A 25101-nucleotide genomic window follows, 5' to 3' on the forward strand; every position below is an offset into this window, starting at 1 on the left:
TCAGGACAGCATAGAGTGAGCTTTACTCTGTATCTTACCCTTTCTTTTTTTTCGGGACATTGCAGAGGGAGCTTTACTCTGTACCTAACCCTTTTTTTCTCTTCGGGACAGTGTAGAGGGAGCTTTACTCTGTATCTCACCCTTTTTTTTTCTTCGGGACTGTGCAGAGCGAGCTTTACTCTGTATCTAACCCTTTCTTTTTTTTCGGGACATTGCAGAGAGAGCTTTACTCTGTATCTAACCCTTTTTTTTTCTTCGGGACAGCATAGAGGAAGCTTTACTCTGTATCTAACCCTTTTTTTTCCTTCGGGACATTGCAGAGGGAGCTTTACTCTGTATCTAACCCTTTTTTTTCCTTCGGGACATTGCAGAGGGAGCTTTACTCTGTATCTAATCCTTTTTTCAGGACAGCATAGAGGGAGCTTTACTCTGTATCTAACCCTTTTTTTTCCTTCGGGACAGTGTAGAGGGAGCTTTACTCTGTATCTAACCCGTTTTTCTTTGGGACAGCATAGAGGGATCTTTACTCTGTATCTAACCCTTTCTTTTTTTTCGGGACATTGCAGAGGGAGCTTTACTCTGTATCTAACCCTTTTATTTCCTTCGTGACAGTGTAGAGGGAGCTTTACTCTGTATCTAACCCTTTTTTTTCCTTCGGGACAGTGTAGAGGGAGCTTTACTCTGTATCTAACCCTTTTTTTTTCCTTCGGGCAGTGTGGAGGGAGCTTTACTCTGTATCTAATCCTATTTTCAGGACAGCATAGAGGGAGCTTTACTCTGTATCTAACCCTTTTTTTCTCTTCGGGACAGTGTAGAGGGAGCTTTACTCTTTATCTAACCCTTTTTTTTTCTTCGGGACAGCATAGAGGAAGCTTTACTCTGTATCTAACCCTTTTTTTTCCTTCGGGACATTGCAGAGGGAGCTTTACTCTGTATCTAACCCTTTTTTTTTCGGGTCAGCATAGAGGGAGCTTTACTCTGTATCTAATCCTTTTTTCAGGACAGCATAGAGGGAGCTTTACTCTGTATCTAACCCTTTTTTTCTCTTCGGGACAGTGTAGAGGGAGCTTTACTCTGTATCTAACCCTTTTTCTTTTTTCGGGACAGTGCAGAGGGAGCTTTACTCTGTATCTAACCCTTTTTTTTTCGGGTCATCAGAGAGGGAGCTTTACTCTGTATCTAATCCTTTTTTCAGGACAGCATAGAGGGAGCTTTACTCTGTATCTAACCCTTTTTTTCTCTTCGGGACAGTGTAGAGGGAGCTTTACTCTGTATCTAACCCTTTTTTTTTCGGGTCATCATAGAGGGATCTTTACTCTGTATCTAACCCTTTCTTTTCCTTCGGGACAGTGTAGAGGGAGCTTTACTCTGTATCTAACCCTTTTTTTTCCTTCGGGACAGTGTAGAGGGAGCTTTACTCTGTATCTAATCCTTTTTTCAGGACAGCATAGAGGGAGCTTTACTCTGTATCTAACCCTTTTTTTCTCTTCGGGACAGTGTAGAGGGAGCTTTACTCTGTATCTAACCCTTTTTTTTTCTTCGGGACAGCATAGAGGAAGCTTTACTCTGTATCTAACCCTTTTTTTTCCTTCGGGACATTGCAGAGGGAGCTTTACTCTGTATCTAACCCTTTTTTTTCCTTCGGGACATTGCAGAGGGAGCTTTACTCTGTATCTAATCCTTTTTTCAGGACAGCATAGAGGGAGCTTTACTCTGTATCTAACCCTTTTTTTTCCTTCGGGACAGTGTAGAGGGAGCTTTACTCTGTATCTAACCCTTTTTTTTCCTTCGGGACAGTGTAGAGGGAGCTTTACTCGGGATCTAACCCTTTTTTTTCTTCGGGAAAGCGCAGAGGGAGCTTTACTCTGCATCTAACCCTTTTTATTTCTTTGGGACAGTGTAGAGGGAGCTTTACTCTGTATCTAATCCTTTTTATTTCTTCGGGACAGTGTAGAGGGAGCTTTATTCTGTATCTAACCCCGTGCTGTATCTGTCCTGGGAGTGTTTGATGGGGACAGTGTAGAGGGAGCTTTAATCTGCATCGAACACCGTGCTGTATCTGTCCTGGGAGTGTTTGATGGGGAAAGCATAGTGGGAGCTTTACTCGGTATCAAACCCTTTTTTTTGCTTCGGGACAGTGTAGAGGGAGCTTTACTCTGTATGTAACCCTTTTTTTTTGGGACAGCGTAGAGGGAACTTTACTCTGTATCTAACCCTTTTTTTTCTTCGGGAAAGCGTAGAGGGAGCTTTCATGTGTATCTAATCCTTTTTATTTCTTCGGGACAGTGTAGAGGGAGCTTTACTCTGTATCTAACCCTTTTTTTTCTGCGGGAAAGCGTAGAGCGAGCTTTACTCTGTATCTAACCCTTTTTTCAGGACAGCATAGAGGGAGCTTTACTCTGTATCTAATCCTTTTTTCAGGACAGCATAGAGTGAGCTTTACTCTGTATCTAACCCTTTCTTTTTTTTCGGGACATTGCAGAGGGAGCTTTACTCTGTACCTAACCCTTTTTTTCTCTTCGGGACAGTGTAGAGGGAGCTTTACTCTGTATCTCACCCTTTTTTTTTCTTCGGGACTGTGCAGAGCGAGCTTTACTCTGTATCTAACCCTTTCTTTTTTTTCGGGACATTGCAGAGGGAGCTTTACTCTGTATCTAACCCTGTTTTTTCTTCGGGACAGCATAGAGGGAGCTTTACTCTGTATCTAACCCTTTTTTTTTCGGAACAGCATCAAGGGAGCTTTACTCTGTATCTAATCCTTTTTTTTTCTTCAGGACAGCATAGAGGGAGCTTTACTCTGTATCTAACCCTTTTTTTTCCTTCGGGACAGTGTAGAGGGAGCTTTACTCTGTATCTAACCCTTTTTTTTCCTTCGGGACAGTGTAGAGGGAGCTTTACTCTGTATCTAACCCGTTTTTCTTTGGGACAGCATAGAGGGATCTTTACTCTGTATCTAACCCTTTCTTTTTTTTCGGGACATTGCAGAGGGAGCTTTACTCTGTATCTAACCCTTTTTTTCTCTTCGGGACAGCATAGAGGGAACTTTACTCTGCATCTAACCCTTTTTTTTCGGGACAGCGTAGAGGGAGCTTTACTCTGTATCTAACCCTTTTTTTTCTTCGGGACAGTGTAGAGGGAGCTTTACTCTGTATCTAACCCTTTTTTTTCCTTCGGGACAGTGTAGAGGGAGCTTTACTCTGTATCTAATCCTTTTTTCAGGACAGCATAGAGGGAGCTTTACTCTGTATCGAACCCTTTTTTTCTCTTCGGGACAGTGTAGAGAGAGCTTTACTCTGTATCTAACCCTTTTTTTTTCTTTGGGACAGCATAGAGGAAGCTTTACTCTGTATCTAACCCTTTTTTTTCCTTCGGGACATTGCAGAGGGAGCTTTACTCTGTATCTAACCCTTTTTTTTCCTTCGGGACATTGCAGAGGGAGCTTTACTCTGTATCTAATCCTTTTTTCAGGACAGCATAGAGGGAGCTTTACTCTGTATCTAACCCTTTTTTTTCCTTCGGGACAGTGTAGAGGGAGCTTTACTCTGTATCTAACCCGTTTTTCTTTGGGACAGCATAGAGGGATCTTTACTCTGTATCTAACCCTTTCTTTTTTTTCGGGACATTGCAGAGGGAGCTTTACTCTGTATCTAACCCTTTTATTTCCTTCGTGACAGTGTAGAGGGAGCTTTACTCTGTATCTAACCCTTTTTTTTCCTTCGGGACAGTGTCGAGGGAGCTTTACTCTGTATCTAACCCTTTTTTTTCCTTCGGGACAGTGTAGAGGGAGCTTTACTCTGTATCTAATCCTATTTTCAGGACAGCATAGAGGGAGCTTTACTCTGTATCTAACCCTTTTTTTCTCTTCGGGACAGTGTAGAGGGAGCTTTACTCTGTATCTAACCCTTTTTTTTTCTTCGGGACAGCATAGAGGAAGCTTTACTCTGTATCTAACCCTTTTTTTTCCTTCGGGACATTGCAGAGGGAGCTTTACTCTGTATCTAACCCTTTTTTTTTCGGGTCAGCATAGAGGGAGCTTTACTCTGTATCTAATCCTTTTTTCAGGACAGCATAGAGGGAGCTTTACTCTGTATCTAACCCTTTTTTTCTCTTCGGGACAGTGTAGAGGGAGCTTTACTCTGTATGTAACCCTTTTTTTTTTTTCGGGACAGTGCAGAGGGAGCTTTACTCTGTATCTAACCCTTTTTTTTTCCGGTCATCAGAGAGGGAGCTTTACTCTGTATCTAATCCTTTTTTCAGGACAGCATAGAGGGAGCTTTACTCTGTATCTAACCCTTTTTTCCTCTTCGGGACAGTGTAGAGGGAGCTTTACTCTGTATCTAACCCTTTTTTTTTCGGGTCATCAGAGAGGGAGCTTTACTCTGTATCTAACCCTTTTTTTTTTTTCGGGACAGTGCAGAGGGAGCTTTACTCTGTATCTAACCCTTTTTTTTTCGGGTCATCAGAGAGGGAGCTTTACTCTGTATCTAATCCTTTTTTCAGGACTGCATAGAGGGATCTTTACTCTGTATCTAACCCTTTCTTTTTTTTCGGGACATTGCAGAGGGAGCTTTATTATGTATCTAACCTTTTTTTTTCCTTCGGGACAGCATAGAGGGAGCTTTAATCTGTATCTAACCCTTTTTTTCTCTTCGGGACAGTGTAGAGGGAGCTTTACTCTGTATCTAACCCTTTTTTTTTCTTCGGGACAGCATAGAGGAAGCTTTACTCTGTATCTAACCCTTTTTTTTCCTTCGGGACATTGCAGAGGGAGCTTTACTCTGTATCTAACCCTTTTTTTTCCTTCGGGACATTGCAGAGGGAGCTTTACTCTGTATCTAATCCTTTTTTCAGACAGCATAGAGGGAGCTTTACTCTGTATCTAACCCTTTTTTTTCCTTCGGGACAGTGTAGAGGGAGCTTTACTCTGTATCTGACCCGTTTTTCTTTGGGACAGCATAGAGGGATCTTTACTCTGTATCTAACCCTTTCTTTTTTTTCGGGACATTGCAGAGGGAGCTTTACTCTGTACCTAACCCTTTTATTTCCTTCGTGACAGTGTAGAGGGAGCTTTATTCTGTATCTAACCCTTTTTTTTCCTTCGGGACAGTGTAGAGGGAGCTTTACTCTGTATCTAACCCTTTTTTTTCCTTCGGGACAGTGTAGAGGGAGCTTTACTCTGTATCTAATCCTTTTTTCAGGACAGCATAGAGGGAGCTTTACTCTGTATCTAACCCTTTTTTTCTCTTCGGGACAGTGTAGAGGGAGCTTTACTCTGTATCTAACCCTTTTTTTTTCTTCGGGACAGCATAGAGGAAGCTTTACTCTGTATCTAACCCTTTTTTTTCCTTCGGGACATTGCAGAGGGAGCTTTACTCTGTATCTAACCCTTTTTTTTCCTTCGGGACATTGCAGAGGGAGCTTTACTCTGTATCTAATCCTTTTTCAGGACAGCATAGAGGGAGCTTTACTCTGTATCTAACCCTTTTTTTTCCTTCGGGACAGTGTAGAGGGAGCTTTACTCTGTATCTAACCCTTTTTTTTCCTTCGGGACAGTGTAGAGGGAGCTTTACTCGGGATCTAATCCTTTTTCTTCTTCGGGAAAGCGCAGAGGGAGCTTTACTCTGCATCTAACCCTTTTTATTTCTTTGGGACAGTGTAGAGGGAGCTTTACTCTGTATCTAATCCTTTTTATTTCTTCGGGACAGCATAGAGGGAGCTTTACTCTGTATCTAACCCTTTTTTTCTCTTCGGGACAGTGTAGAGGGAGCTTTACTCTGTATCTAACCCTTTCTTTTTTTTCGGGACATTGCAGAGGGAGCTTTACTCTGTACCTAACCCTTTTGTTCTCTTCGGGACAGTGTAGAGGGAGCTTTACTCTGTATCTCACCCTTTTTTTTTCTTCGGGACTATGCAGAGCGAGCTTTACTCTGTCTCTAACCCTTTCTTTTTTTTCGGGACATTGCAGAGGGAGCTTTACTCTGTATCGAACCCTGTTTTTTCTTCGGGACAGCATAGAGGGAGCTTTACTCTGCATCTAACCCTTTTTTTTTCTTCGGGACAGCATAGAGGGAGCTTTACTCTGTATCTCACCCTTTTCTTTTCTTCGGGACAGTGTAGAGGGAGCTTTACTATGTATCTAACCCTTTTATTCCTTCAGGACAGCGAAGAGGGAGCTTTACTCTGTGTCTCACCCTGTTTTTTTCTTCAGGACAGCATAGAGGGAGCTTTACTCTGTATCTAATCCTTTTTTCAGGACAGCATAGAGGGAGCTTTACTCTGTATCTAATCCTTTTTTCAGGACAGCATAGAGGGAGCTTTACTCTGTATCTAATCCTTTTTTCAGGACAGCATAGAGGGAGCTTTACTCTGTATCTAACCCTTTTTTTCTCTTCGGGACAGTGTAGAGGGAGCTTTACTCTGTATCTAACCCTTTCTTTTTTTTTCGGGACATTGCAGAGGGAGCTTTACTCTGTACCTAACCCTTTTTTTCTCTTCAGGACAGTGTAGAGGGAGCTTTACTCTGTATCTCACCCTTTTTTTTTCTTCGGGACTGTGCAGAGCGAGCTTTACTCTGTATCTAACCCTTTCTTTTTCTTCGGGACAGCATAGAGGGAGCTTTACTCTGTATCTAACCCTTTTTTTTTCGGAACAGCATCGAGGGAGCTTTACTCTGTATCTAACCCTTTTTTTTTCTTCAGGACAGCATAGAGGGAGCTTTACTCTGTATCTAACCCTTTTTTTTCCTTCGGGACAGTGTAGCGGGAGCTTTACTCTGTATCTAACCCGTTTTTCTTTGGGACAGCATAGAGGGATCTTTACTCTGTATCTAACCCTTTCTTTTTTTTCGGGACATTGCAGAGGGAGCTTTACTCTGTATCTAACCCTTTTTTTTTCTTCGGGACAGCATAGAGGAAGCTTTACTCTGTATCTAACCCTTTTTTTTCCTTCGGGACATTGCAGAGGGAGCTTTACTCTGTATCTAACCCTTTTTTTTCCTTCGGGACATTGCAGAGGGAGCTTTACTCTGTATCTAATCCTTTTTTCAGACAGCATAGAGGGAGCTTTACTCTGTATCTAACCCTTTTTTTTCCTTCGGGACAGTGTAGAGGGAGCTTTACTCTGTATCTAACCCGTTTTTCTTTGGGACAGCATAGAGGGATCTTTACTCTGTATCTAACCCTTTCTTTTTTTTCGGGACATTGCAGAAGGAGCTTTACTCTGTACCTAACCCTTTTATTTCCTTCGTGACAGTGTAGAGGGAGCTTTATTCTGTATCTAACCCTTTTTTTTCCTTCGGGACAGTGTAGAGGGAGCTTTACTCTGTATCTAACCCTTTTTTTTCCTTCGGGACAGTGTAGAGGGAGCTTTACTCTGTATCTAATCCTTTTTTCAGGACAGCATAGAGGGAGCTTTACTCTGTATCTAACCCTTTTTTTCTCTTCGGGACAGTGTAGAGGGAGCTTTACTCTGTATCTAACCCTTTTTTTTTCTTCGGGACAGCATAGAGGAAGCTTTACTCTGTATCTAACCCTTTTTTTTCCTTCGGGACATTGCAGAGGGAGCTTTACTCTGTATCTAACCCTTTTTTTTCCTTCGGGACATTGCAGAGGGAGCTTTACTCTGTATCTAATCCTTTTTCAGGACAGCATAGAGGGAGCTTTACTCTGTATCTAACCCTTTTTTTTCCTTCGGGACAGTGTAGAGGGAGCTTTACTCTGTATCTAACCCTTTTTTTTCCTTCGGGACAGTGTAGAGGGAGCTTTACTCGGGATCTAATCCTTTTTCTTCTTCGGGAAAGCGCAGAGGGAGCTTTACTCTGCATCTAACCCTTTTTATTTCTTTGGGACAGTGTAGAGGGAGCTTTACTCTGTATCTAATCCTTTTTATTTCTTCGGGACAGCATAGAGGGAGCTTTACTCTGTATCTAACCCTTTTTTTCTCTTCGGGACAGTGTAGAGGGAGCTTTACTCTGTATCTAACCCTTTCTTTTTTTTCGGGACATTGCAGAGGGAGCTTTACTCTGTACCTAACCCTTTTGTTCTCTTCGGGACAGTGTAGAGGGAGCTTTACTCTGTATCTCACCCTTTTTTTTTCTTCGGGACTATGCAGAGCGAGCTTTACTCTGTCTCTAACCCTTTCTTTTTTTTCGGGACATTGCAGAGGGAGCTTTACTCTGTATCGAACCCTGTTTTTTCTTCGGGACAGCATAGAGGGAGCTTTACTCTGCATCTAACCCTTTTTTTTTCTTCGGGACAGCATAGAGGGAGCTTTACTCTGTATCTCACCCTTTTCTTTTCTTCGGGACAGTGTAGAGGGAGCTTTACTATGTATCTAACCCTTTTATTCCTTCAGGACAGCGAAGAGGGAGCTTTACTCTGTGTCTCACCCTGTTTTTTTCTTCAGGACAGCATAGAGGGAGCTTTACTCTGTATCTAATCCTTTTTTCAGGACAGCATAGAGGGAGCTTTACTCTGTATCTAATCCTTTTTTCAGGACAGCATAGAGGGAGCTTTACTCTGTATCTAATCCTTTTTTCAGGACAGCATAGAGGGAGCTTTACTCTGTATCTAACCCTTTTTTTCTCTTCGGGACAGTGTAGAGGGAGCTTTACTCTGTATCTAACCCTTTCTTTTTTTTTCGGGACATTGCAGAGGGAGCTTTACTCTGTACCTAACCCTTTTTTTCTCTTCAGGACAGTGTAGAGGGAGCTTTACTCTGTATCTCACCCTTTTTTTTTCTTCGGGACTGTGCAGAGCGAGCTTTACTCTGTATCTAACCCTTTCTTTTTCTTCGGGACAGCATAGAGGGAGCTTTACTCTGTATCTAACCCTTTTTTTTTCGGAACAGCATCGAGGGAGCTTTACTCTGTATCTAACCCTTTTTTTTTCTTCAGGACAGCATAGAGGGAGCTTTACTCTGTATCTAACCCTTTTTTTTCCTTCGGGACAGTGTAGCGGGAGCTTTACTCTGTATCTAACCCGTTTTTCTTTGGGACAGCATAGAGGGATCTTTACTCTGTATCTAACCCTTTCTTTTTTTTCGGGACATTGCAGAGGGAGCTTTACTCTGTATCTAACCCTTTTTTTTCCTTCGGGACAGCATAGAGGGAACTTTACTCTGTATCTAACCCTTTTTTTTCGGGACAGCGTAGAGGGAGCTTTACTCTGTATCTAACCCTTTTTTTTTCTTCGGGACAGTGAAGAGGGAGCTTTACTCTGTATCTAACCCTTTTTTTTCCTTCGGGACAGTGTAGAGGGAGCTTTACTCTGTATCTAATCCTTTTTTCAGGACAGCATAGAGGGAGCTTTACTCTGTATCTAACCCTTTTTTTCTCTTCGGGACAGTGTAGAGGGAGCTTTACTCTGTATCTAACCCTTTTTTTTCCTTCGGGACATTGCAGAGGGAGCTTTACTCTGTATCTAACCCTTTTTTTTCCTTCGGGACATTGCAGAGGGAGCTTTACTCTGTATCTAATCCTTTTTTCAGGACAGCATAGAGGGAGCTTTACTCTGTATCTAACCCTTTTTTTTCCTTCGGGACAGTGTAGAGGGAGCTTTACTCTGTATCTAACCCGTTTTTCTTTGGGACAGCATAGAGGGATCTTTACTCTGTATCTAACCCTTTCTTTTTTTTCGGGACATTGCAGAGGGAGCTTTACTCTGTATCTAACCCTTTTATTTCCTTCGTGACAGTGTAGAGGGAGCTTTACTCTGTATCTAACCCTTTTTTTTCCTTCGGGACAGTGTAGAGGGAGCTTTACTCTGTATCTAACCCTTTTTTTTCCTTCGGGACAGTGTAGAGGGAGCTTTACTCTGTATCTAACCCTTTTATTTCCTTCGTGACAGTGTAGAGGGAGCTTTACTCTGTATCTAACCCTTTTTTTCTCTTCGGGACAGTGTAGAGGGAGCTTTACTCTGTATCTAACCCTTTTTTTTTCTTCGGGACAGCATAGAGGAAGCTTTACTCTGTATCTAACCCTTTTTTTTCCTTCGGGACATTGCAGAGGGAGCTTTACTCTGTATCTAACCCTTTTTGTATCGGGTCAGCATAGAGGGAGCTTTACTCTGTATCTAATCCTTTTTTCAGGACAGCATAGAGGGAGCTTTACTCTGTATCTAACCCTTTTTTTCTCTTCGGGACAGTGTAGAGGGAGCTTTACACTGTATCTAACCCTTTTTTTTTTTCGTGACAGTGCAGAGGGAGCTTTACTCTGTATCTAACCCTTTTTTTTCCTTCGGGACAGTGTAGAGGGAGCTTTACTCTGTATCTAATCCTTTTTTCAGGACAGCATAGAGGGAGCTTTACTCTGTATCTAACCCTTTTTTTCTCTTCGGGACAGTGTAGAGGGAGCTTTACTCTGTATCTAACCCTTTTTTTTTCTTCGGGACAGCATAGAGGAAGCTTTACTCTGTATCTAACCCTTTTTTTTCCTTCGGGACATTGCAGAGGGAGCTTTACTCTGTATCTAACCCTTTTTTTTCCTTCGGGACATTGCAGAGGGAGCTTTACTCTGTATCTAATCCTTTTTTCAGGACAGCATAGAGGGAGCTTTACTCTGTATCTAACCCTTTTTTTTCCTTCGGGACAGTGTAGAGGGAGCTTTACTCGGGATCTAATCCTTTTTCTTCTTCGGGAAAGCGCAGAGGGAGCTTTACTCTGCATCTAACCCTTTTTATTTCTTTGGGACAGTGTAGAGGGAGCTTTACTCTGTATCTAATCCTTTTTATTTCTTCGGGACAGCATAGAGGGAGCTTTACTCTGTATCTAATCCTTTTTTCAGGACAGCATAGAGGGAGCTTTACTCTGTATCTAATCCTTTTTTCAGGACAGCATAGAGGGAGCTTTACTCTGTATCTAATCCTTTTTTCAGGACAGCATAGAGGGAGCTTTACTCTGTATCTAATCCTTTTTTCAGGACAGCATAGAGGGAGCTTTACTCTGTATCTAACCCTTTTTTTCTCTTCGGGACAGTGTAGAGGGAGCTTCACTCTGTATCTAACCCTTTCTTTTTTTTCGGGACATTGCAGAGGGAGCTTTACTCTGTACCTAACCCTTTTTTTCTCTTCGGGACAGTGTACAGGGAGCTTTACTCTGTATCTCACCCTTTTTTTTTCTTCGGGACTGTGCAGAGCGAGCTTTACTCTGTATCTAACCCTTTCTTTTTTTTCGGGACATTGCAGAGGGAGCTTTACTCTGTATCTAACCCTGTTTTTTCTTCGGGACAGCATAGAGGGAGCTTTACTCTGCATCTAACCCTTTTTTTTTCTTCGGGACAGCATTGAGGGAGCTTTACTCTGTATCTAACCCTTTTTTTTTCGGAACAGCATCGAGGGAGCTTTACTCTGTATCTAACCCTTTTTTTTCTTCGGGAAAGCGTAGAGGGAGCTTTACTCTGTATCTCACTCTTTTCTTTTCTTCGGGACAGTGTAGAGGGAGCTTTACTCTGTATCTAACCCTTTTATTCCTTCAGGACAGCGAAGAGGGAGCTTTACTCTGTGTCTCACCCTGTTTTTTTCTTCAGGACAGCATAGAGGGAGCTTTACTCTGTATCTAATCCTTTTTTCAGGACAGCATAGAGGGAGCTTTACTCTGTATCTAATCCTTTTTTCAGGACAGCATAGAGGGAGCTTTACTCTGTATCTAATCCTTTTTTCAGAACAGCATAGAGGGAGCTTTACTCTGTATCTAACCCTTTTTTTCTCTTCGGGACAGTGTAGAGTGAGCTTTACTCTGTATCTAACCCTTTCTTTTTTTTCGGGACATTGCAGAGGGAGCTTTACTCTGTACCTAACCCTTTTTTTCTCTTCGGGACAGTGTAGAGGGAGCTTTACTCTGTATCTCACCCTTTTTTTTTCTTCGGGACTGTGCAGAGCGAGCTTTACTCTGTATCTAACCCTTTCTTTTTTTTCGGGACATTGCAGAGGGAGCTTTACTCTGTATCTAACCCTGTTTTTTCTTCGGGACAGCATAGAGGGAGCTTTACTCTGTATCTAACCCTTTCTTTTTTTTCGGGACATTGCAGAGGGAGCTTTACTCTGCATCTAAACCTTTTTTTTTCTTCGGGACAGCATAGAGGGAACTTTACTCTGTATCTACCCTTTTTTTTCGGGACAGCGTAGAGGGAGCTTTACTCTGTATCTAACCCTTTTTTTTCTTCGGGACAGTGTAGAGGGAGATTTACTCTGCATCTAACCCTTTTTTTTCCTTCGGGACAGTGTAGAGGGAGCTTTACTCTGTATCTAATCCTTTTTTCAGGACAGCATAGAGGGAGCTTTACTCTGTATCTAACCCTTTTTTTCTCTTCGGGACAGTGTAGAGAGAGCTTTACTCTGTATCTAACCCTTTTTTTTTCTTCGGGACAGCATAGAGGAAGCTTTACTCTGTATCTAACCCTTTTTTTTCCTTCGGGACATTGCAGAGGGAGCTTTACTCTGTATCTAACCCTTTTTTTTCCTTCGGGAAATTGCAGAGGGAGCTTTACTCTGTATCTAATCCTTTTTTCAGGACAGCATAGAGGGAGCTTTACTCTGTATCTAACCTTTTTTTTTCCTTCGGGACAGTGTAGAGGGAGCTTTACTCTGTATCTAACCCGTTTTTCTTTGGGACAGCATAGAGGGATCTTTACTCTGTATCTAACTCTTTCTTTTCTTCGGGAAAGCGTAGAGGGAGCTTTACTCTGTATCTCACTCTTTTCTTTTCTTCGGGACAGTGTAGAGGGAGCTTTACTCTGTATCTAACCCTTTTATTCCTTCAGGACAGCGAAGAGGGAGCTTTACTCTGTGACTCACCCTGTTTTTTTCTTCAGGAAAGCATAGAGGGAGCTTTACTCTGTATCTAATCCTTTTTTCAGGACAGCATAGAGGGAGCTTTACTCTGTATCTAATCCTTTTTTCAGGACAGCATAGAGGGAGCTTTACTCTGTATCTAATCCTTTTTTCAGGACAGCATAGAGGGAGCTTTACTCTGTATCTAACCCTTTTTTTCTCTTCGGGACAGCATAGAGGAAGCTTTACTCTGTATCTAACCCTTTCTTTTTTTTCGGGACATTGCAGAGGGAGCTTTACTCTGTACCTAACCCTTTTTTTCTCTTCGGGACAGTGTAGAGGGAGCTTTACTCTGTATCTCACCCTTTTTTTTTCTTCGGGACTGTGCAGAGCGAGCTTTACTCTGTATCTAACCCTTTCTTTTTTTTCGGGACATTGCAGAGGGAGCTTTACTCTGTATCTAACCCTGTTTTTTCTTCGGGACAGCATAGAGGGAGCTTTACTCTGTATCTAACCCTTTCTTTTTTTTCGGGACATTGCAGAGGGAGCTTTACTCTGCATCTAAACCTTTTTTTTTCTTCGGGACAGCATAGAGGGAACTTTACTCTGTATCTAACCCTTTTTTTTTCGGGTCATCATAGAGGGATCTTTACTCTGTATCGAACCCTTTCTTTTTTTTCGGGACAGTGTAGAGGGAGCTTTATTCTGTATCTAACCCTTTTTTTTCCTTCGGGACAGTGTAGAGGGAGCTTTACTCTGTATCTAACCCTTTTTTTTCCTTCGGGACAGTGTAGAGGGAGCTTTACTCTGTATCTAATCCTTTTTTCAGGACAGCATAGAGGGAGCTTTACTCTGTATCTAACCCTTTTTTTCTCTTCGGGACAGTGTAGAGGGAGCTTTACTCTGTATCTAACCCTTTTTTTTTCTTCGGGACAGCATAGAGGAAGCTTTACTCTGTATCTAACCCTTTTTTTTCCTTCGGGACATTGCAGAGGGAGCTTTACTCTGTATCTAACCCTTTTTTTTCCTTCGGGACATTGCAGAGGGAGCTTTACTCTGTATCTAATCCTTTTTTCAGGACAGCATAGAGGGAGCTTTACTCTGTATCTAACCCTTTTTTTTCCTTCGGGACAGTGTAGAGGGAGCTTTACTCTGTATCTAACCCTTTTTTTTCCTTCGGGACAGTGTAGAGGGAGCTTTACTCGGGATCTAACCCTTTTTTTTCTTCGGGAAAGCGCAGAGGGAGCTTTACTCTGCATCTAACCCTTTTTATTTCTTTGGGACAGTGTAGAGGGAGCTTTACTCTGTATCTAATCCTTTTTATTTCTTCGGGACAGTGTAGAGGGAGCTTTATTCTGTATCTAACCCCGTGCTGTATCTGTCCTGGGAGTGTTTGATGGGGACAGTGTAGAGGGAGCTTTAATCTGCATCGAACACCGTGCTGTATCTGTCCTGGGAGTGTTTGATGGGGAAAGCATAGTGGGAGCTTTACTCGGTATCAAACCCTTTTTTTTGCTTCGGGACAGTGTAGAGGGAGCTTTACTCTGTTTCTAACGCTTTTTTCTTCTTCGGGACAGCATAGAGGGAGCTTTACTCTGTATGTAACCCTTTTTTTTTGGGACAGCGTAGAGGGAACTTTACTCTGTATCTAACCCTTTTTTTTCTTCGGGAAAGCGTAGAGGGAGCTTTCATGTGTATCTAATCCTTTTTATTTCTTCGGGACAGTGTAGAGGGAGCTTTACTCTGTATCTAACCCTTTTTTTTCTGCGGGAAAGCGTAGAGCGAGCTTTACTCTGTATCTAACCCTTTTTTCAGGACAGCATAGAGGGAGCTTTACTCTGTATCTAATCCTTTTTTCAGGACAGCATAGAGGGAGCTTTACTCTGTATCTAACCCTTTCTTTTTTTTCGGGACATTGCAGAGGGAGCTTTACTCTGTACCTAACCCTTTTTTTCTCTTCGGGACAGTGTAGAGGGAGCTTTACTCTGTATCTCACCCTTTTTTTTTCTTCGGGACTGTGCAGAGCGAGCTTTACTTTGTATCTAACCCTTTCTTTTTTTTCGGGACATTGCAGAGGGAGCTTTACTCTGTATCTAACCCTGTTTTTTCTTCGGGACAGCATAGAGGGAGCTTTACTCTGTATCTAATCCTTTTTTTTTCTTCAGGACAGCATAGAGGGAGCTTTACTCTGTATCTAACCCTTTTTTTTCCTTCGGGACAGTGTAGAGGGAGCTTTACTCTGTATCTAACCCTTTTTTTTCCTTCGGGACAGTGTAGAGGGAGCTTTACTCTGTATCTAACCCGTTTTTCTTTGGGACAGCATAGAGGGATCTTTACTCTGTATCTAACCCTTTCTTTTTTTTCGGGACATTGCAGAGGGAGCTTTACTCTGTATCTAACCCTTTTTTTCTCTTCGGGACAGCATACAGGGAACTTTACTCTGCATCTAACCCTTTTTTTTCGGGACAGCGTAGAGGGAGCTTTACTCTGTATCTAACCCTTTTTTTTCTTCAGGACAGTGTAGAGGGAGCTTTACTCTGTATCTAACCCTTTTTTTTCCTTCGGGACAGTGTAGAGGGAGCTTTACTCTGTATCTAATCCTTTTTTCAGGACAGCATAGAGGGAGCTTTACTCTGTATCGAACCCTTTTTTTCTCTTCGGGACAGTGTAGAGAGAGCTTTACTCTGTATCTAACCCTTTTTTTTTCTTTGGGACAGCATAGAGGAAGCTTTACTCTGTATCTAACCCTTTTTTTTCCTTCTGGACATTGCAGAGGGAGCTTTACTCTGTATCTAACCCTTTTTTTTCCTTCGGGACATTGCAGAGGGAGCTTTACTCTGTATCTAATCCTTTTTTCAGGACAGCATAGAGGGAGCTTTACTCTGTATCTAACCCTTTTTTTCCCTTCGGGACAGTGTAGAGGGAGCTTTACTCTGTATCTAACCCGTTTTTCTTTGGGACAGCATAGAGGGATCTTTACTCTGTATCTAACCCTTTCTTTTTTTTCGGGACATTGCAGAGGGAGCTTTACTCTGTATCTAACCCTTTTATTTCCTTCGTGACAGTGTAGAGGGAGCTTTACTCTGTATCTAACCCTTTTTTTTCCTTCGGGACAGTGTCGAGGGAGCTTTACTCTGTATCTAACCCTTTTTTTTCCTTCGGGACAGTGTAGAGGGAGCTTTACTCTGTATCTAATCCTATTTTCAGGACAGCATAGAGGGAGCTTTACTCTGTATCTAACCCTTTTTTTCTCTTCGGGACAGTGTAGAGGGAGCTTTACTCTGTATCTAACCCTTTTTTTTTCTTCGGGACAGCATAGAGGAAGCTTTACTCTGTATCTAACCCTTTTTTTTCCTTCGGGACATTGCAGAGGGAGCTTTACTCTGTATCTAACCCTTTTTTTTTCGGGTCAGCATAGAGGGAGCTTTACTCTGTATCTAATCCTTTTTTCAGGACAGCATAGAGGGAGCTTTACTCTGTATCTAACCCTTTTTTTCTCGTCGGGACAGTGTAGAGGGAGCTTTACTCTGTACCTAACCCTTTTTTCTCTTCGGGACAGTGTAGAGGGAGCTTTACTCTGTATCTCACCCTTTTTTTTTCTTCGGGACTGTGCAGAGCGAGCTTTACTTTGTATCTAACCCTTTCTTTTTTTTCGGGACATTGCAGAGGGAGCTTTACTCTGTATCTAACCCTGTTTTTTCTTCGGGACAGCATAGAGGGAGCTTTACTCTGTATCTAATCCTTTTTTTTTCTTCAGGACAGCATAGAGGGAGCTTTACTCTGTATCTAACCCTTTTTTTTCCTTCGGGACAGTGTAGAGGGAGCTTTACTCTGTATCTAACCCTTTTTTTTCCTTCGGGACAGTGTAGAGGGAGCTTTACTCTGTATCTAACCCGTTTTTCTTTGGGACAGCATGGAGGGATCTTTACTCTGTATCTAACCCTTTCTTTTTTTTCGGGACATTGCAGAGGGAGCTTTACTCTGTATCTAACCCTTTTTTTCTCTTCGGGACAGCATACAGGGAACTTTACTCTGCATCTAACCCTTTTTTTTCGGGACAGCGTAGAGGGAGCTTTACTCTGTATCTAACCCTTTTTTTTCTTCAGGACAGTGTAGAGGGAGCTTTACTCTGTATCTAACCCTTTTTTTTCCTTCGGGACAGTGTAGAGGGAGCTTTACTCTGTATCTAATCCTTTTTTCAGGACAGCATAGAGGGAGCTTTACTCTGTATCGAACCCTTTTTTTCTCTTCGGGACAGTGTAGAGAGAGCTTCACTCTGTATCTAACCCTTTTTTTTTCTTTGGGACAGCATAGAGGAAGCTTTACTCTGTATCTAACCCTTTTTTTTCCTTCGGGACATTGCAGAGGGAGCTTTACTCTGTATCTAACCCTTTTTTTCCCTTCGGGACAGTGTAGAGGGAGCTTTACTCTGTATCTAACCCGTTTTTCTTTGGGACAGCATAGAGGGATCTTTACTCTGTATCTAACCCTTTCTTTTTTTTCGGGACATTGCAGAGGGAGCTTTACTCTGTATCTAACCCTTTTATTTCCTTCGTGACAGTGTAGAGGGAGCTTTACTCTGTATCTAACCCTTTTTTTTCCTTCGGGACAGTGTCGAGGGAGCTTTACTCTGTATCTAACCCTTTTTTTTCCTTCGGGACAGTGTAGAGGGAGCTTTACTCTGTATCTAATCCTATTTTCAGGACAGCATAGAGGGAGCTTTACTCTGTATCTAACCCTTTTTTTCTCTTCGGGACAGTGTAGAGGGAGCTTTACTCTGTATCTAACCCTTTTTTTTTCTTCGGGACAGCATAGAGGAAGCTTTACTCTGTATCTAACCCTTTTTTTTCCTTCGGGACATTGCAGAGGGAGCTTTACTCTGTATCTAACCCTTTTTTTTTCGGGTCAGCATAGAGGGAGCTTTACTCTGTATCTAATCCTTTTTTCAGGACAGCATAGAGGGAGCTTTACTCTGTATCTAACCCTTTTTTTCTCGTCGGGACAGTGTAGAGGGAGCTTTACTCTGTATCTAACCCTTTTTTTTTTTTCGGGACAGTGCAGAGGGAGCTTTACTCTGTATCTAACCCTTTTTTTTTCCGGTCATCAGAGAGGGAGCTTTACTCTGTATCTAATCCTTTTTTCAGGACAGCATAGAGGGAGCTTTACTCTGTATCTAACCCTTTTTTTCTCTTCGGGACAGTGTAGAGGGAGCTTTACTCTGTATCTAACCCTTTTTTTTTCGGGTCATCAGAGAGGGAGCTTTACTCTGTATCTAACCCTTTTTTTTTTTTCGGGACAGTGCAGAGGGAGCTTTACTCTGTATCTAACCCTTTTTTTTTCGGGTCATCAGAGAGGGAGCTTTACTCTGTATCTAATCCTTTTTTCAGGACAGCATAGAGGGAGCTTTACTCTGTATCTAACCCGTTTTTCTTTGGGACTGCATAGAGGGATCTTTACTCTGTATCTAACCCTTTCTTTTTTTTCGGGACATTGCAGAGGGAGCTTTATTCTGTATCTAACCTTTTTTTTTCCTTCGGGACAGCATAGAGGGAGCTTTACTCTGTATCTAACCCTTTTTTCAGGACAGCATAGAGGGAGCTTTACTCTGTATCTAACCCTTTTTTTCTCTTCGGGACAGTGTAGAGGGAGCTTTACTCTGTATCTAACCCTTTTTTTTTTTTCGGGACAGTGCAGAGGGAGCTTTACTCTGTGTCTAACCCTTTTTTTTTCTGGTCATCAGAGAGGGAGCTTTACTCTGTATCTAATCCTTTTTTCAGGACAGCATAGAGGGAGCTTTACTCTGTATCTAACCCTTTTTTTCTCTTCGGGACAGTGTAGAGGGAGCTTTACTCTGTATCTAACCCTTTTTTTTTCGGGTCATCAGAGAGGGAGCTTTACTCTGTATCTAACCCTTTTTTTTTTTTCGGGACAGTGCAGAGGGAGCTTTACTCTGTATCTAACCCTTTTTTTTTCGGGTCATCAGAGAGGGAGCTTTACTCTGTATCTAATCCTTTTTTCAGGACAGCATAGAGGGAGCTTTACTCTGTATCTAACCCTTTTTTTTCCTTCGGGACAGTGTAGAGGGAGCTTTACTCGGGATCTAACCCTTTTTTTTCTTCGGGAAAGCGCAGAGGGAGCTTTACTCTGCATCTAACCCTTTTTATTTCTTTGGGACAGTGTAGAGGGAGCTTTACTCTGTATCTAATCCTTTTTATTTCTTCGGGACAGTGTAGAGGGAGCTTTATTCTGTATCTAACCCCGTGCTGTATCTGTCCTGGGAGTGTTTGATGGGGACAGTGTAGAGGGAGCTTTAATCTGCATCGAACACCGTGCTGTATCTGTCCTGGGAGTGTTTGATGGGGAAAGCATAGTGGGAGCTTTACTCGGTATCAAACCCTTTTTTTTGCTTCGGGACAGTGTAGAGGGAGCTTTACTCTGTATCTAACGCTTTTTTCTTCTTCGGGACAGCATAGAGGGAGCTTTACTCTGTATGTAACCCTTTTTTTTTGGGACAGCGTAGAGGGAACTTTACTCTGTATCTAACCCTTTTTTTTCTTCGGGAAAGCGTAGAGGGAGCTTTCATGTGTATCTAATCCTTTTTATTTCTTCGGGACAGTGTAGAGGGAGCTTTACTCTGTATCTAACCCTTTTTTTTCTGCGGGAAAGCGTAGAGCGAGCTTTACTCTGTATCTAACCCTTTTTTCAGGACAGCATAGAGGGAGCTTTACTCTGTATCTAATCCTTTTTTCAGGACAGCATAGAGGGAGCTTTACTCTGTATCTAACCCTTTCTTTTTTTTCGGGACATTGCAGAGGGAGCTTTACTCTGTACCTAACCCTTTTTTTCTCTTCGGGACAGTGTAGAGGGAGCTTTACTCTGTATCTCACCCTTTGTTTTTCTTCGGGACTGTGCAGAGCGAGCTTTACTCTGTATCTAACCCTTTCTTTTTTTTCGGGACATTGCAGAGGGAGCTTTACTCTGTATCTAACCCTGTTTTTTCTTCGGGACAGCATAGAGGGAGCTTTACTCTGTATCTAATCCTTTTTTTTTCTTCAGGACAGCATAGAGGGAGCTTTACTCTGTATCTAACCCTTTTTTTCTCTTCGGGACAGTGTAGAGGGAGCTTTACTCTGTATCTAACCCTTTTTTTTCCTTCGGGACAGTGTAGAGGGAGCTTTACTCTGTATCTAACCCGTTTTTCTTTGGGACAGCATAGAGGGATCTTTACTCTGTATCTAACCCTTTCTTTTTTTTCGGGACATTGCAGAGGGAGCTTTACTCTGTATCTAACCCTTTTTTTCTCTTCGGGACAGCATAGAGGGAACTTTACTCTGCATCTAACCCTTTTTTTTCGGGACAGCGTAGAGGGAGCTTTACTCTGTATCTAACCCTTTTTTTTCTTCAGGACAGTGTAGAGGGAGCTTTACTCTGTATCTAACCCTTTTTTTTCCTTCGGGACAGTGTAGAGGGAGCTTTACTCTGTATCTAATCCTTTTTTCAGGACAGCATAGAGGGAGCTTTACTCTGTATCGAACCCTTTTTTTCTCTTCGGGACAGTGTAGAGAGAGCTTTACTCTGTATCTAACCCTTTTTTTTTCTTTGGGACAGCATAGAGGAAGCTTTACTCTGTATCTAACCCTTTTTTTTCCTTCGGGACATTGCAGAGGGAGCTTTACTCTGTATCTAACCCTTTTTTTTCCTTCGGGACATTGCAGAGGGAGCTTTACTCTGTATCTAATCCTTTTTTCAGGACAGCATAGAGGGAGCTTTACTCTGTATCTAACCCTTTTTTTCCCTTCGGGACAGTGTAGAGGGAGCTTTACTCTGTATCTAACCCGTTTTTCTTTGGGACAGCATAGAGGGATCTTTACTCTGTATCTAACCCTTTCTTTTTTTTCGGGACATTGCAGAGGGAGCTTTACTCTGTATCTAACCCTTTTATTTCCTTCGTGACAGTGTAGAGGGAGCTTTACTCTGTATCTAACCCTTTTTTTTCCTTCGGGACAGTGTCGAGGGAGCTTTACTCTGTATCTAACCCTTTTTTTTCCTTCGGGACAGTGTAGAGGGAGCTTTACTCTGTATCTAATCCTATTTTCAGGACAGCATAGAGGGAGCTTTACTCTGTATCTAACCCTTTTTTTCTCTTCGGGACAGTGTAGAGGGAGCTTTACTCTGTATCTAACCCTTTTTTTTTCTTCGGGACAGCATAGAGGAAGCTTTACTCTGTATCTAACCCTTTTTTTTCCTTCGGGACATTGCAGAGGGAGCTTTACTCTGTATCTAACCCTTTTTTTTTCGGGTCAGCATAGAGGGAGCTTTACTCTGTATCTAATCCTTTTTTCAGGACAGCATAGAGGGAGCTTTACTCTGTATCTAACCCTTTTTTTCTCTTCGGGACAGTGTAGAGGGAGCTTTACTCTGTATCTAACCCTTTTTTTTTTTTCGGGACAGTGCAGAGGGAGCTTTACTCTGTATCTAACCCTTTTTTTTTCCGGTCATCAGAGAGGGAGCTTTACTCTGTATCTAATCCTTTTTTCAGGACAGCATAGAGGGAGCTTTACTCTGTATCTAACCCTTTTTTTCTCTTCGGGACAGTGTAGAGGGAGCTTTACTCTGTATCTAACCCTTTTTTTTTCGGGTCATCAGAGAGGGAGCTTTACTCTGTATCTCACCCTTTTTTTTTCGGGACAGTGCAGAGGGAGCTTTACTCTGTATCTAACCCTTTTTTTTTCGGGTCATCAGAGAGGGAGCTTTACTCTGTATCTAATCCTTTTTTCAGGACAGCATAGAGGGAGCTTTACTCTGTATCTAACCCGTTTTTCTTTGGGACTGCATAGAGGGATCTTTACTCTGTATCTAACCCTTTTTTTCTCTTCGGGACAGTGTAGAGGGAGCTTTACTCTGTATCTAACTCTTTTTTTTTTTTCGGGACAGTGCAGAGGGAGCTTTACTCTGTATCTAACCCTTTTTTTTTCCGGTCATCAGAGAGGGAGCTTTACTCTGTATCTAATCCTTTTTTCAGGACAGCATAGAGGGAGCTTTACTCTGTATCTAACCCTTTTTTTTCTCTTCGGGACAGTGTAGAGGGAGCTTTACTCTGTATCTAACCCTTTTTATTTCGGGTCATCAGAGAGGGAGCTTTACTCTGTATCTAACCCTTTTTTTTCCTTCGGGACAGTGTAGAGGGAGCTTTACTCTGTATCTAATCCTATTTTCAGGACAGCATAGAGGGAGCTTTACTCTGTATCTAACCCTTTTTTTCTCTTCGGGACAGTGTAGAGGGAGCTTTACTCTGTATCTAACCCTTTTTTTTTTCTTCGGGACAGCATAGAGGAAGCTTTACTCTGTATCTAACCCTTTTTTTTCCTTCGGGACATTGCAGAGGGAGCTTTACTCTGTATCTAACCCTTTTTTTTTCGGGTCAGCATAGAGGGAGCTTTACTCTGTATCTAATCCTTTTTTCAGGACAGCATAGAGGGAGCTTTACTCTGTATCTAACCCTTTTTTTCTCTTCGGGACAGTGTAGAGGGAGCTTTACTCTGTATCTAACCCTTTTTTTTTTTTCGGGACAGTGCAGAGGGAGCTTTACTCTGTATCTAACCCTTTTTTTTTCCGGTCATCAGAGAGGGAGCTTTACTCTGTATCTAATCCTTTTTTCAGGACAGCATAGAGGGAGCTTTACTCTGTATCTAACCCTTTTTTTCTCTTCGGGACAGTGTAGAGGGAGCTTTACTCTGTATCTAACCCTTTTTTTTTCGGGTCATCAGAGAGGGAGCTTTACTCTGTATCTAACCCTTTTTTTTTTTTCGGGACAGTGCAGAGGGAGCTTTACTCTGTATCTAACCCTTTTTTTTTCGGGTCATCAGAGAGGGAGCTTTACTCTGTATCTAATCCTTTTTTCAGGACAGCATAGAGGGAGCTTTACTCTGTATCTAACCCGTTTTTCTTTGGGACTGCATAGAGGGATCTTTACTCTGTATCTAACCCTTTCTTTTTTTTCGAGACATTGCAGAGGGAGCTTTATTCTGTATCTAACCTTTTTTTTTCCTTCGGGACAGCATAGAGGGAGCTTTACTCTGTATCTAACCCTTTTTTTCTCGTCGGGACAGTGTAGAGGGAGCTTTACTCTGTATCTAACCCTTTTTTTTTCTTCGGGACAGCATAGAGGAAGCTTTACTCTGTATCTAACCCTTTTTTTTCCTTCGGGACATTGCAGAGGGAGCTTTACTCTGTATCTAACCCTTTTCTTTCCTTCGGGACATTGCAGAGGGAGCTTTACTCTGTATCTAATCCTTTTTTCAGACAGCATAGAGGGAGCTTTACTCTGTATCTAACCCTTTTTTTTCCTTCGGGACAGTGTAGAGGGAGCTTTACTCTGTATCTAACCCGTTTTTCTTTGGGACAGCATAGAGGGATCTTTACTCTGTATCTAACCCTTTCTTTTTTTTCGGGACATTGCAGAGGGAGCTTTACTCTGTATCTAACCCTTTTATTTCCTTCGTGACAGTGTAGAGGGAGCTTTATTCTGTATCTAACCCTTTTTTTTCCTTCGGGACAGTGTAGAGGGAGCTTTACTCTGTATCTAACCCTTTTTTTTCCTTCGGGACAGTGTAGAGGGAGCTTTACTCTGTATCTAATCCTTTTTTCAGGACAGCATAGAGGGAGCTTTACTCTGTATCTAACCCTTTTTTTCTCTTCGGGACAGTGTAGAGGGAGCTTTACTCTGTATCTAACCCTTTTTTTTTCTTCGGGACAGCATAGAGGAAGCTTTACTCTGTATCTAACCCTTTTTTTTCCTTCGGGACATTGCAGAGGGAGCTTTACTCTGTATCTAACCCTTTTTTTTCCTTCGGGACATTGCAGAGGGAGCTTTACTCTGTATCTAACCCTTTTTTCAGGACAGCATAGAGGGAGCTTTACTCTGTATCTAACCCTTTTTTTTCCTTCGGGACAGTGTAGAGGGAGCTTTACTCTGTATCTAACCCTTTTTTTTCCTTCGGGACAGTGTAGAGGGAGCTTTACTCGGGATCTAATCCTTTTTCTTCTACGGGAAAGCGCAGAGGTAGCTTTACTCTGCATCTAACCCTTTTTATTTCTTTGGGACAGTGTAGAGGGAGCTTTACTCTGTATCTAATCCTTTTTATTTCTTCGGGACAGCATAGAGGGAGCTTTACTCTGTATCTAACCCTTTTTTTCTCTTCGGGACAGTGTAGAGGGAGCTTTACTCTGTATCTAACCCTTTCTTTTTTTTCGGGACATTGCAGAGGGAGCTTTACTCTGTATCTAACCCTTTTATTTCCTTCGTGACAGTGTAGAGGGAGCTTTATTCTGTATCTAACCCTTTTTTTTCCTTCGGGACAGTGTAGAGGGAGCTTTACTCTGTATCTAACCCTTTTTTTTCCTTCGGGACAGTGTAGAGGGAGCTTTACTCTGTATCTAATCCTTTTTTCAGGACAGCATAGATTGAGCTTTACTCTGTATCTAACCCTTTCTTTCTCTTCGGGACAGTGTAGAGGGAGCTTTACTCTGTATCTAACCCTTTTTTTTTCTTCGGGACAGCATAGAGGAAGCTTTACTCTGTATCTAACCCTTTTTTTTCCTTCGGGACATTGCAGAGGGAGCTTTACTCTGTATCTAACCCTTTTTTTTCCTTCGGGACATTGCAGAGGGAGCTTTACTCTGTATCTAACCCTTTTTTCAGGACAGCATAGAGGGAGCTTTACTCTGTATCTAACCCTTTTTTTTCCTTCGGGACAGTGTAGAGGGAGCTTTACTCGGGATCTAATCCTTTTTCTTCTTCGGGAAAGCGCAGAGGGAGCTTTACTCTGCATCTAACCCTTTTTATTTCTTTGGGACAGTGTAGAGGGAGCTTTACTCTGTATCTAATCCTTTTTATTTCTTCGGGACAGCATAGAGGGAGCTTTACTCTGTATCTAACCCTTTTTTTCTCTTCGGGACAGTGTAGAGGGAGCTTTACTCTGTATCTAACCCTTTCTTTTTTTTCGGGACATTGCAGAGGGAGCTTTACTCTGTACCTAACCCTTTTTTTCTCTTCGGGACAGTGTAGAGGGAGCTTTACTCTGTATCTCACCCTTTTTTTTTCTTTGGGACTGTGCAGAGCGAGCTTTACTCTGTCTCTAACCCTTTCTTTTTTTTCGGGACATTGCAGAGGGAGCTTTACTCTGTACCTAACCCTGTTTTTTCTTCGGGACAGCATAGAGGGAGCTTTACTCTGCATCTAACCCTTTTTTTTTCTTCGGGACAGCATAGAGGGAGCTTTACTCTGTATCTAACCCTTTTTTTTTCGGAATAGCATCGAGGGAGCTTTACTCTGTAT

General features: G+C 42.2%; 1 protein-coding gene across 1 annotated transcript in view; it reads left to right on the plus strand.

Annotated features, from left to right (window-relative positions):
• Window positions 1-25101, plus strand: part of LOC137373085 (regulator of G-protein signaling protein-like) — a 176344-nt gene that overhangs the window by 59867 nt on the left and 91376 nt on the right. The gene's annotated exons all lie outside the window — the stretch shown is intronic.

This window comes from Heterodontus francisci, chromosome 8, assembly GCF_036365525.1.
Source record: "Heterodontus francisci isolate sHetFra1 chromosome 8, sHetFra1.hap1, whole genome shotgun sequence".
Taxonomy (NCBI): domain Eukaryota; kingdom Metazoa; phylum Chordata; class Chondrichthyes; order Heterodontiformes; family Heterodontidae; genus Heterodontus; species Heterodontus francisci.